Source organism: Sorghum bicolor, chromosome 1 (assembly GCF_000003195.3).
Source record: "Sorghum bicolor cultivar BTx623 chromosome 1, Sorghum_bicolor_NCBIv3, whole genome shotgun sequence".
NCBI lineage: Eukaryota > Viridiplantae > Streptophyta > Magnoliopsida > Poales > Poaceae > Sorghum > Sorghum bicolor.
This window is the reverse complement of record NC_012870.2, coordinates 54,354,612-54,365,613: the sequence shown is the minus strand read 5'-3', so window position 1 is coordinate 54,365,613 and position 11,002 is coordinate 54,354,612.

Genomic DNA, 11,002 nt, shown 5'->3' with positions numbered 1-11,002 from the left:
GTGGAAGGACTAAACATGTTGAACCGATTGGGTTGGTTAATCTAGAGTTGTAAATCATACATGTTTGTCTCTTTTATTCATGTGAACGCTAGAACCAAGGAGAAGCTTATAAAAGTGATAGTCAAGTACCTTAAGATCTTACCTTACTTGAAGAGTGATGGTATGATATCTCCTTGTGGAAGCTTTCCTTTCTCAGCGGTTGTGCATCGTGTTTGTGGCACCCTCCACGGATCATCTCTTGTGAGCTATGCCTTCCTTGTGTAAATTGTTAAACTTCATGTACCTCTCTCTTTGTCTCCAATGTGAGTTTGTCTCAGGACTTCCCAGGTCGATATTGAAAGTTTTCCTGTAGGGGTTAGTCCAACAAAATATCCAATATCTACTATAGCATACTATCGGCTCAAAAATCAACCTAGACACCATGTCTAATTTGATTTAGGAGGGCATTTTAACCTAAGCATCATGCTTAATTTAAACTCCCTTGGAAGTAAGATCATCAGCCCTAAACTAAGCACCATGCTTAATTAAGAGATAAATGAAACTACTCCAAACCTAGACATATACTAAAGCAAATAAAGGTAGCATGAGAGCATTTATAGAGATCTACTCAAGTGGAGATGAAGTAATGTGATTAGTATTTAACACATTGAGCATGTCTCAAAGGTAGAGACAACCAACGTAGCAACATGGCAATGGATGATTTTATGTATAGTACTCCCCCATGCTTGAATTTTGCAAAATTCAAGTTTGGATGAATTTAATTCAATGTTGTATGATGATTGGTTGGACATACCTTGTGCTTGTTATTCATCCGATCTTCTTGCTCCAATCCTAGAAAAGGTTAGTGACAAGAATACCCGAAGGAATTTTTTTAAAATTATCCTTATATGCTCAATACACAAGGTAATGTTGCAAATAATTAAAAGCTCATGTTACAATCCGATCAGTGCTTGTTTTAGGACACTAAGCTTGTCCTTGGGAAACCATTAATTTATGTCGGCGAAGTGGTTTCCCCTCCAACGCTGACCTATATAAAGATCAACACAACGAGATCTGCAATATTTAATATAGACATATGCATCGACAACCGCCATTTTAAAGTTTTTATAAATAGAAAGAATGAGGGGGTTGGAGATCTCGAATGTGGTGATGTTGGAAAAACCAATGGATTGGGAAGATGTTGCATATGAGCATGGAGTAAATGAAGTGGCTATGAAATAAATTCCATGCTCATTAATGCTTAGAGTGAAATCCATGTGGTATGGTGAAAATGATAAGGTGAGTGTGGTAAAAAAGGAAAAGAAAAAGGATACACGGACGACTTGGTTCGAAACTAGCACAGCTACCGTTCCCCGGCAACGGCGCCAGAAAGCTTGTTGGGTATTTTAAACGCAAATAGAAAAATCCGCAAGCGCACGGATACCGATGTAGCCTTCACCCGGGAGTATTCCAGAGTATCGATTTTCCACAGGGAACGTGAGTGTACTAATTGAGAATCAAGATCGCCCAAGGATAACTATATAATTGTTTTTGGTGGGAAGAGAGGAAGTTTCTTGAGAGTTCTCTAGTTGATCTAAGAATCAAGAATTACTTCAAGATTATCTATATCGGGACATCAGAGCACTAACCACAGAAAGAGATGAGAAGGGGGCTAGGAAGGTCTGACTACGGTCCTACAAACACCGATCCGAACGAGGTGGAATACGTCGACCGTTAGGGCTGTCACTACCCTAAGGCTACCACAACAATCCGCATGATTGGGTGCAATTCCAGGTAATTGCAAGACTAAACACCACGTCTAATCTATTAATTACTACTCTAGCGTTATAAACACTAGAGCACTTGATGCAAGCGGGAATCCAATAAATAACTTGAATGTAAATAAAAGTAATTAAAGAACTCAGGAATTATGAATTGAAGAACTTGGAGAACGATGAAGGACGAACCAGTTGTTGTAAAAGTACAATGTTGAGGAAGATCCGACAGATCCGGCTCCTCCTCCACTCTCCTCTTCTCTCTCCCTATTTTCTAGATTACAACTAGAACTAACTAGAACTAGAACTAGAACTAGAACTAGATGAACTAGAACTAGAACTAGATGAACTAGAGGTAGAACTAGAAGAACTAGGGATCCTCTCTACTTGGATGAAGAATTGAAACCCTAACTTTGATTCTGTAGAAGAGGTATGATCTCTAGGGGCCAGGGGGTCTGGTTTTATAGTCCCTTCAAGTGAATATGGGCCGTTGGATCAAACCGACATTAATCGCACGGTTTTCCTTGATCCTTTAGGTCGGTGGAGCGTTGTCCCCGAATTGGACTCTGATTGAGCACTGTAGCAGGGCGGGCGCCCTCAGGACTCGGACGGGCGCCCTGTGCTTGAGCCCTCTCGGCCTCCGCTTCGTTCCCGTGGCTTCTGGAGTCTTCTAGATGATAGAAAATTATGCGGCATGTTAATATCTCTATGTAAACCCGACGTGTGGGCCTTTCTTCCGTATTTCCTGATAACCCCCTGTAGAAATAGACAAACACCAAAACTCGTGGAATTCTGTCAGATAAAACCCTAAGTTTGGGTGTTGGTTGCATTTGGATCCTTTTCCATGATTAATTGATGGTTAAATATGAGCATTAAGGACCGTCAACAGTTGCCACAGCCTTCCCTAAGGTTAAATAAATAATTATACTTAGGAATATTCCCGAGTGAAGTGCAAAATTGAACGTGCTATTGTGGGTCAATATGTGAATGTAACTTATACCAACAAGTAACATGACCATGATAGCAAAAAATATTTGGGCCACACTACTACATAAAGCTAATGGATCTAGGTTCAAGATCAGGGTCAGATTATCCCATTATGATGCCATGGGATCAAAGAAGACATAGCTTTTAGGTCAATTGGATTGACCTATGACCCCTGAAATTGGCCTTGATGCCATGGGGCTAGATTCAAGTTCAGGGTCAAATCAGCCCATTATGGTCCGTAATGAACATTTCTAGACATATTAGCTTTATGTTCCTCTAAGTGAGGTGAGGCCATAGTAGGTGAAGAAAAATTAACCTATATCAACCTACCAACTCTAGCATCGTAGACAAAATAATTCCTCAGGAGAATACATAATTAATCCAAAATAGAGCTCATTAGTCATAAGTGTGTCTTCCTTTCATGATGTCTTCATGGCCCTAGGCCATCATGAAAGCTTAGAGTATCTCACTATAGCAGTTATTTTTGTAGAAATCGATAGAGACTTGTGGCATGGGAGGATATGTAGGATAGATGGAAAGATCATGAGCAACTATATATAGTTCTGAACTAATTAGATGAAGAGATTGAGTGTCCTCTTTTTTAGGGGAGACCTTAGGAGAAAGATCAACTTTGATGTGAATATTCCTACTGTTGTTGCTGCTACTGAGTCCTAGATTCTTTGCAGGGAGCCAATTAAATCATCAATCCAATTTGATTCTATCTCCAACAATTTTGTTGGGAACAATGTGGCAGTGATAAAAGGCACTCTTGCTGCAAAGAAGGTTCCTGAGATCAATGCTCAACTTAATGAGCCATCAGAGCATGGTATAACCATGAAGGGGAACTCTGTTGTGGTTATTAATTCTTTGGGTGAAGCTTCTGGAAGTCATTGCAAGGAGTGAAAAAATGCAAATGTTGTTACTAATAAATCTCCAATATAGTTCAATTCTCTGTCTAATTTTTGTGCAACATAAAGACAACAAGGATGATGAAAATATAGTAGCTACAAAGATGGAGAGGCCAGTTGAGATTATGCTAAAGCCGAGGACGGCTTTGTTTCAAGGAAGAGAGGATGATGATCCCATGGCTCGTCAAGTTAATCAGTTTGGTTCATTTTCTTTTGATGTGAAGCAAAATATGATGAAGGCTGGAAATATAGATTTTACTACTACTATGCCAACCTTGATTATATTTTGTGGAGCTAATTTATCCAAAGAAAAGGAATTATACCAATTTAAGAAGCCACCTGATATACGAAGCAAGTTGACGATTGGCTCCAATTTTATTGATGCGAGTTGCTAGTGGCTTGATTTAATTTGAAAGCTAAATATGGTGATTAGCAATGTGGCCGCATTATTTTGCTAAAAGGGTGGAGTTAGGCTTGGTTTAATCTATCCTAGTCCATGTCTGGTTTGGTGTATCTTTCCTGCATGCACTTAAAAGGCCAAGGTCGCCTTGTTAAAGGGATTAGATTGGATTTTATTTTGTGAGTGTTTCATCTAGGGTTAAGCTACTTGTGTTTGATCTCGTGAGATTTATTTGACCTGTGCGGAGGTTATATCTTATTTTATTTGTCAATATAATTAGCGTGGGAACTCTTGGCTCTACTGCTTCTTATTTCTACCGCATATGTATCGAAGTCTGGTTGGTTGTCAAGAAGCTAAATTCACGAGATATTAATCTTGGTTTCTCGTGTTGACGTCATAGATTTATGCATATTGCTATGATTGGTCAGACTTAAGAAAAATGGGTGTGTCATTGTTGTAGATCTTAATTTGACAAGTGTAAACATTTGACATATGTTTGTGTAATCTAACTTTGAATGATGTTGCATAGTTGACATACAATGGATGATATCAATAAATATGTCATATACTTGTGTTGTGTAATAGTGTTTGTATATGTGCTTGCGGGTATTGTTAACTTAAACTTTCTCAAATGGAAAAGTTGTGTACTAACAACTTGGTATTCAAAAATTTTTCATTTTAAGTAATTTAGTTTGTCATTTGACCAAGTTTGACCAAAACCCGTCTTGGATTTTATAGAAATGTGATTAGGATTGGCTAAACATTATCCAAATGGAAAAATGGACAATATATAAAATGTAGATCTTGATGATCTCTAACAACTTTATATTCAAATTTTTTTCATTTGAAGTCATCAAATGGGCCATTTGATCAAGTTTGACCAAAGTCAAAGCATTGGTTTTTACAAAAACACCCTTTGACCGAACCCTAGATTGTCCCAAATGGAAAAGTCATGAATACAAAGCTTGTTACACTCATCAAGTTCTACATTTTGTCTAATGATCAACTTTTCTTTTGGAAAAGTTTGAACCATTGAATTTTGAATTTTCAGAGAATTCATAGCCACGCAGCGGTTTTGGAACCCTAGATGGTCTCGAATGGAAAAGTCATGAATACCAATATTGTTCCACTCATCAAAATCTACATTTAATATATAGACCATTTTTGCATTTGACAAAGGTTTGGGAAGGTGTAGTTGAAAATCCACAATTGACACATATAGTTTCATATAGTTTGTGTGAGATTCAAGAATTGGTGGGTATTGTTAACTTAAACTTTCTCAAATGGAAAAGTTGTGTATATCAAAAGTTTAGATCTTGATGATATCTAACAACTTGGTATTCAAAATTTTTTATTTTAAGTAATTTAGTTTGTCATTTGACCAAGTTTGACCAAAACCCGTCTTGGATTTTATAGAAATGTGATTAGGATGGGCTAAAAATTATCCAAATGGCTAAACATCATTGAACTCCTTTCGTCGGCTCACTGCCTCACCACCTTCAGCCTCAACCACCTGTGCAAAAGTTTTCTTAATGTGTTCATTGTACATCCGCCAGTACCGTCCCTGGTGAGGTCGTTGTCCCGATCTTCACGACGTAGGATGGATAACTAGCTGAAGATCAGCCGATAACTTGCTGCAAGCAGCGAGGATAACTAGTGCAACCTGACGACACGCACAAGGAGCCAACCACCGTCTCTATACGGTAGCCTGAACCAAGGATTCGCCCAACCACACTCTCAAAGAACCAACCTACGCAACCTGAACTCGAGGATCAGGAGCACGGATTGGGTGCCGATGACGCGGCCGCTTCTGTAATCTCCGCGAAGGAAAACACAAGAGCAAAGGGGTAGAGATCTCTCTCTGAATTTGTTAGCACACAGCTGAACAAAGTGGTTTGTATTCTCAATATAATAAGTCTTGGATTACAATGAGTCTTAGGGGGTATTTATACTAGCAACAGCCCTGCTAGATAGGTATGAAAACGAAATAGAGTTTCTGAGGGAAGGCAATGTGAAAGGTCCCCTCGAAATGGATTCCCGAAGTGGCTTCGTGTGACTGTTGGCCTCCAGAGCAGTTTCTAATAAACTGACCATAAATTTTTATTGGGAAGTCCAAATGATGAACCGTTTCTTGGGTGTGAAACTAGACTCCAAGAGCTTTCCATCAATGTATTCCATGCACCACGAAATGCTGTATATTGGTACAGTTTCACTTGGCAAGTTGTACCAACATTCTGTCACGACAGACTGTTGACCTTCTGAGCAGTCTGTACTAATTCTGGTCTGCAGGCAATATGGAGTATCCAAACTGGTCGCCACTAGATTCATTGGAAAGTAGACTCGTCAAGATTTCCAACAAGTGCTCATGGACCTTTATAGCTTTTGTGAGTAAAAAGTTATGAAGATTTCTTTCACTGGTCCGTTTTTGACTTCTACTGGTCCGTTTTTGGCTTCTTCTGGAACTTGCACTGGTCCGTTCTTCAGGGTCCAATTTATCCTTCTCTTCCTCTATATACCTGAGTACAACCAAGGTACAACACTTAGGTAGTATATAATTCTCATTAATATTAAAATGAATCTCACAAAGTAGCGCGTGGACCTCTTGTTGTAGCTTCTTTGCACGACTACGTGTAATCGGTCCATTGATGACATGGGCTGGTGTCGGCGTAGGTGAAACTTGAGTGGATGTAGCTTGACTTGGAGCTTGTGACATCTTGTTTGGTGACGTGGAATTAGAGGGAGCATGCTTGGTTGGGATGTCCTCATCAGTCCCACTGAAATTAAAAGAGAGAATCAAAAGTTTAATTAATATTATTTTAAAAAAATAAGCACATATATAAGCAAATGTCTGGAAATAACTCACATTACGATCCGGACACTTGTACAATATACGACCCTTGTTTACTCCCTCTTTCGACACTTTGTACTCCATCACAATCTTCTGCCCACACTTGCCACAAGTAATGAGAGGGAGTTCCGGCCGGTATCGCTTTTGAACCCGTTGAGAGACCGAAGACCCGGTCACGGTTGCCATCTACTATCCATACTCAATTTTTAAACGATTATAAATTCCACATTTACTAGTAAACATGTATGATTAAAGAAGAACCTAATAATATCCTTTATTTGTCTAGTTACTTCAACAAATCTTCTAAATTATACAATAGACATTATGTAGTAATAAAAATAAATCAAGTGATATTAACAAACCAATTAATTTGAACTATCCTACTTTCTAAGATCATAAAAAGATACTATAATTCATTCTTACAAACTACATTAATACTAGGTAAACCATAAAATATGATATATATATATATATGGATACTAATTCATGTGAATGATTCAAAATAACAAAGTGGATTTGAGCTAAAAATGATGGAAACATCACAAGCCAAAAATAACACGAAAAAGACAAGAAAGACTGAAGTTAGTCACCTCCAAGCACGAAGAGACGATGACGGAGTCGAAGAAGATCAACGATGGGCATCGGAGATGAAGAACAAATGAAGAACAAGCAAGAAGAAGCTTCAAGAACAACAATGGTGAATGGTGCTCTCGGTTTCAAATGGGCAGAGAGGAGGAGGGATCCGGCCTATAAACCGGACCTTTAGCACCGGTTCAGGGCAAAAACCGGTGCTAAAGGGTGATCCTTTAGCACCGGTTTGTGTTGCCTCGGCCCGTGGCACTGGCCGGTGCTAAAGGGTCTTTGCCCCGACAGTACCTGTCAGTAGCCGTTGGGCAGGACCCTTTAGCACCGGTTCGTGTTATAAACCGGTGCTAAAGGGGTCTTTAACCTCGGGCCGCAAAAAGGCCGAGGTTTTTGGCCATTTTGAACATCGACCAATGCCTCATTAGTAGTGTATGCATTTGATTTGCGAAAATATAATTTAAATTCAAATTTAAATCACAATACAAAAGTTTTTTTAAAATGCTAAAATTTAAATGGAGGCAGACGTTATAAAACGGCCGCCTCCGTTAAAGTATTAATGGAGACGGATGATTAATAAAGCCCGCCTTCTATTGCCGCCTTCTATTAATCGTATTAACAAAGACAATGACTTTATAGTGTCTGTCTTCGTTAACACGATTAACGGAGACGAGCAGGAGAATTGTGGGTTTTTTATGGGAGGCGGTTGCGAGCAGAGCGCCGCTGATTCTGCGTGAGAGGCGGGTTTGCCTCTCAACAAAGCAAGAAAATCCTGCCGACCGTCGACGTCTCTTATAGCTGTTTTGACACGTCCACATGCTGACGGGGATTTGGTCTGGCCCTACCAATGATTTGCCATCATTCAGTTGGGCAACATTCGATAGTGGATGATGACTTGGACTCACAACGACCTCACCTCTCTCTTCAGCTCTTGGATTCTTTATGCACGCATGCAAGCATGCCGACCCTTCATTATTCTCTATGTTCTCCATGTGTATATAGCTTTTCAGCTATGTGTGCACTATTTTTCCTATTTATTTCTACGTTTAGTTTTATTATTTTGAACAGCCTAAGCTTTAGTGTTTATTACGTATATATCATAAAAAAGTTCTAGAACAAAAGTAGTAGCATTCTTCCTGATGTCCACCTGAAAAAGTAGTCCTAGCGAAAAAGTTCAAAAGTGATTACTGAGGGATGTTCTTGCTTGTGATTACAGAAGTGAAAACAAAAAAAAATCATACAATCTGTTGCCAATAATGATATTTCTGAAATTCGTTCTGACATAATAAATCGTAGCAGTGGGATATATACTAATGTTTCTGCAATATGCATTGAAATGTGCAAAATAAAACTGACACATAAAATCAGCATTATTGTGAAAGAGTAAGCTAGCAATCATGAAACTTTCTGTGTGGTGATGAGAAAGAAAGAGACAGGTCGTTGAAGTTATCTTGGTAACACCACCAACACAAAAAATAATAATAAATAAGATAAGGTATTTGCATGTTTGTCTACCTCAATATATAGCTGCTGCCTAGCTATATTCTTCCTTCCATCTGGATCTGGCTCTCTCTCTCCCACAGAAAAACCTCAGCCGACCAATGTTGTCTGAAAAAGCCATTCCCACCGTGCTCTCCTTGTCACCAACCCACACCTAATGATGCACACATGCATATATCCCTATCCAAAAGTCCAAACACTATGGACACCTCACCTTTTATGTGTGACCATGCATGCCGATATCATGTACTGCCACTATCTACAATTCAACAATTTCCTTTATCATTCTTGGTTGGTTTGTGGAATTGATCACTTTTTTTCTCTCATTATTATGCCGGTGAGTTGGGATAGAAAATCATTTTCTATCATGGAACTATATATGGTTGTGCGCTGTTTGCGTCATATGAGATCGATACCAAGCTATATATCAAATGGGACAAGTAGATAACTTAAAATTATCACTATGTGGATAACAATATGTGTCAACCTCCGGTTCATTCCATTAGGTTATTTGTTTTATGTTGAGCATTATTTTCAAATAATATGGCTGGTGTTAAAAGCTAGATTGGTCATAAATAGTTGAAATATTAAACTATTTTATGGGAAATGCTTGTCAATGTTTTGTAGAGTTCATGCTTGTCAAAGTTCAACCCTGTTTCAATGTCCTAACTGACTTACATTTGAAATTATTAGCCAGAGGGAGTATTAGTAGGAAGTCATGAACTCTAAATTAAAGGAAAGGAATGTAAAGCTTTATTACCACGTTCTAAATAAAGGTTCAGGGAGATTAAGTGTATATTGGAACAGATATGGGGTTTAATTGTTTGTTAGCCATAAAGACATCATCATTATATTTATTTCATATTTGTTGCAACTTTGCCTGGTAAGATCAATATATAATACAATTCATTATGTGAACTGGTTTTAATTTGCAACAAAAATAAGTCAAACTTTTTTTCTTTTCCATATTCCCCAGCCATTTAAAAAATATATAGTCAGTTAGGACATTGATAATACTCAACTAATATCACAAGCCGCTTGAGTGAAACATTTTGGTGCCCAACCAATAATACAGCAAGACGGTAATGTCTTTATCTGCAAGAATGTGAAGCAAAATTGATTTTAGATAGGGTGGGCCCTCTGTGAAGGTGGAGCTATCGCTTAAATACGCAGAACTCTTTTTTGGAGGAAGCATCGTGGATGTTTCGCTGAATACCTTTACATGTGTGTCCTGTTAAAGCCTAAAGTTTGCTGTCGCCCAACATTCCATTGTGGCAAAACTTCGGTTTGATGCGCGTTGCAACCTTTTTGGTGAACACTTGCAAACATATTTTTTTATTGTGCCAGCCATTTAGGGAACATCACTTTAACAAAACTATTACTACTACAAAACATTGTTGTGTTACCTGTTGTAATTATGGTAGTTTTATGGCATACTAAAGAATTCTTTTCTGAGTGACATAAAAAGGAATATAATAATGACATGTGCTATCTTAGCTTAAAAACCTCCTGCAAAAGTAGCATATAAATTTAAGTGAATTATATGCCAGCTATATATATATCCTGGTGACGAGAAAGCTATAAAAAAAGAAATGTCCTGGTCTGTAGGGAATATTACTTTCACCATTCTAGTAAAATCTGTATGCCATGACTCTTTCCTAGCACTGAATTCATATCTGCCGACAATTTCATAGTCTATCATGCATGTGCACGATTATCATCTAATCAAAAACAGTTAATTAATAAAGATAAATTGATATGAAGTGGCTCTCCTATACATTAGTTGCCTTTTTTATTGAAGCAGTCACGTCAGCCTTCTCGCACGTAGCCTTCAACATCAACGCGCATGCAGGGTGCAATGACTCTGGGCCCCTCAGCCCCTGGGACCTATATACACAATTTGATGATTAAAAAATATAATAGATATTAATTTGACAACAACTATTGAGATTGTTACATGAAAATTATTGATAAGTTTTATGATGATTAACGATGCGTGCTAGAGTTGATGACCAAAGACTGA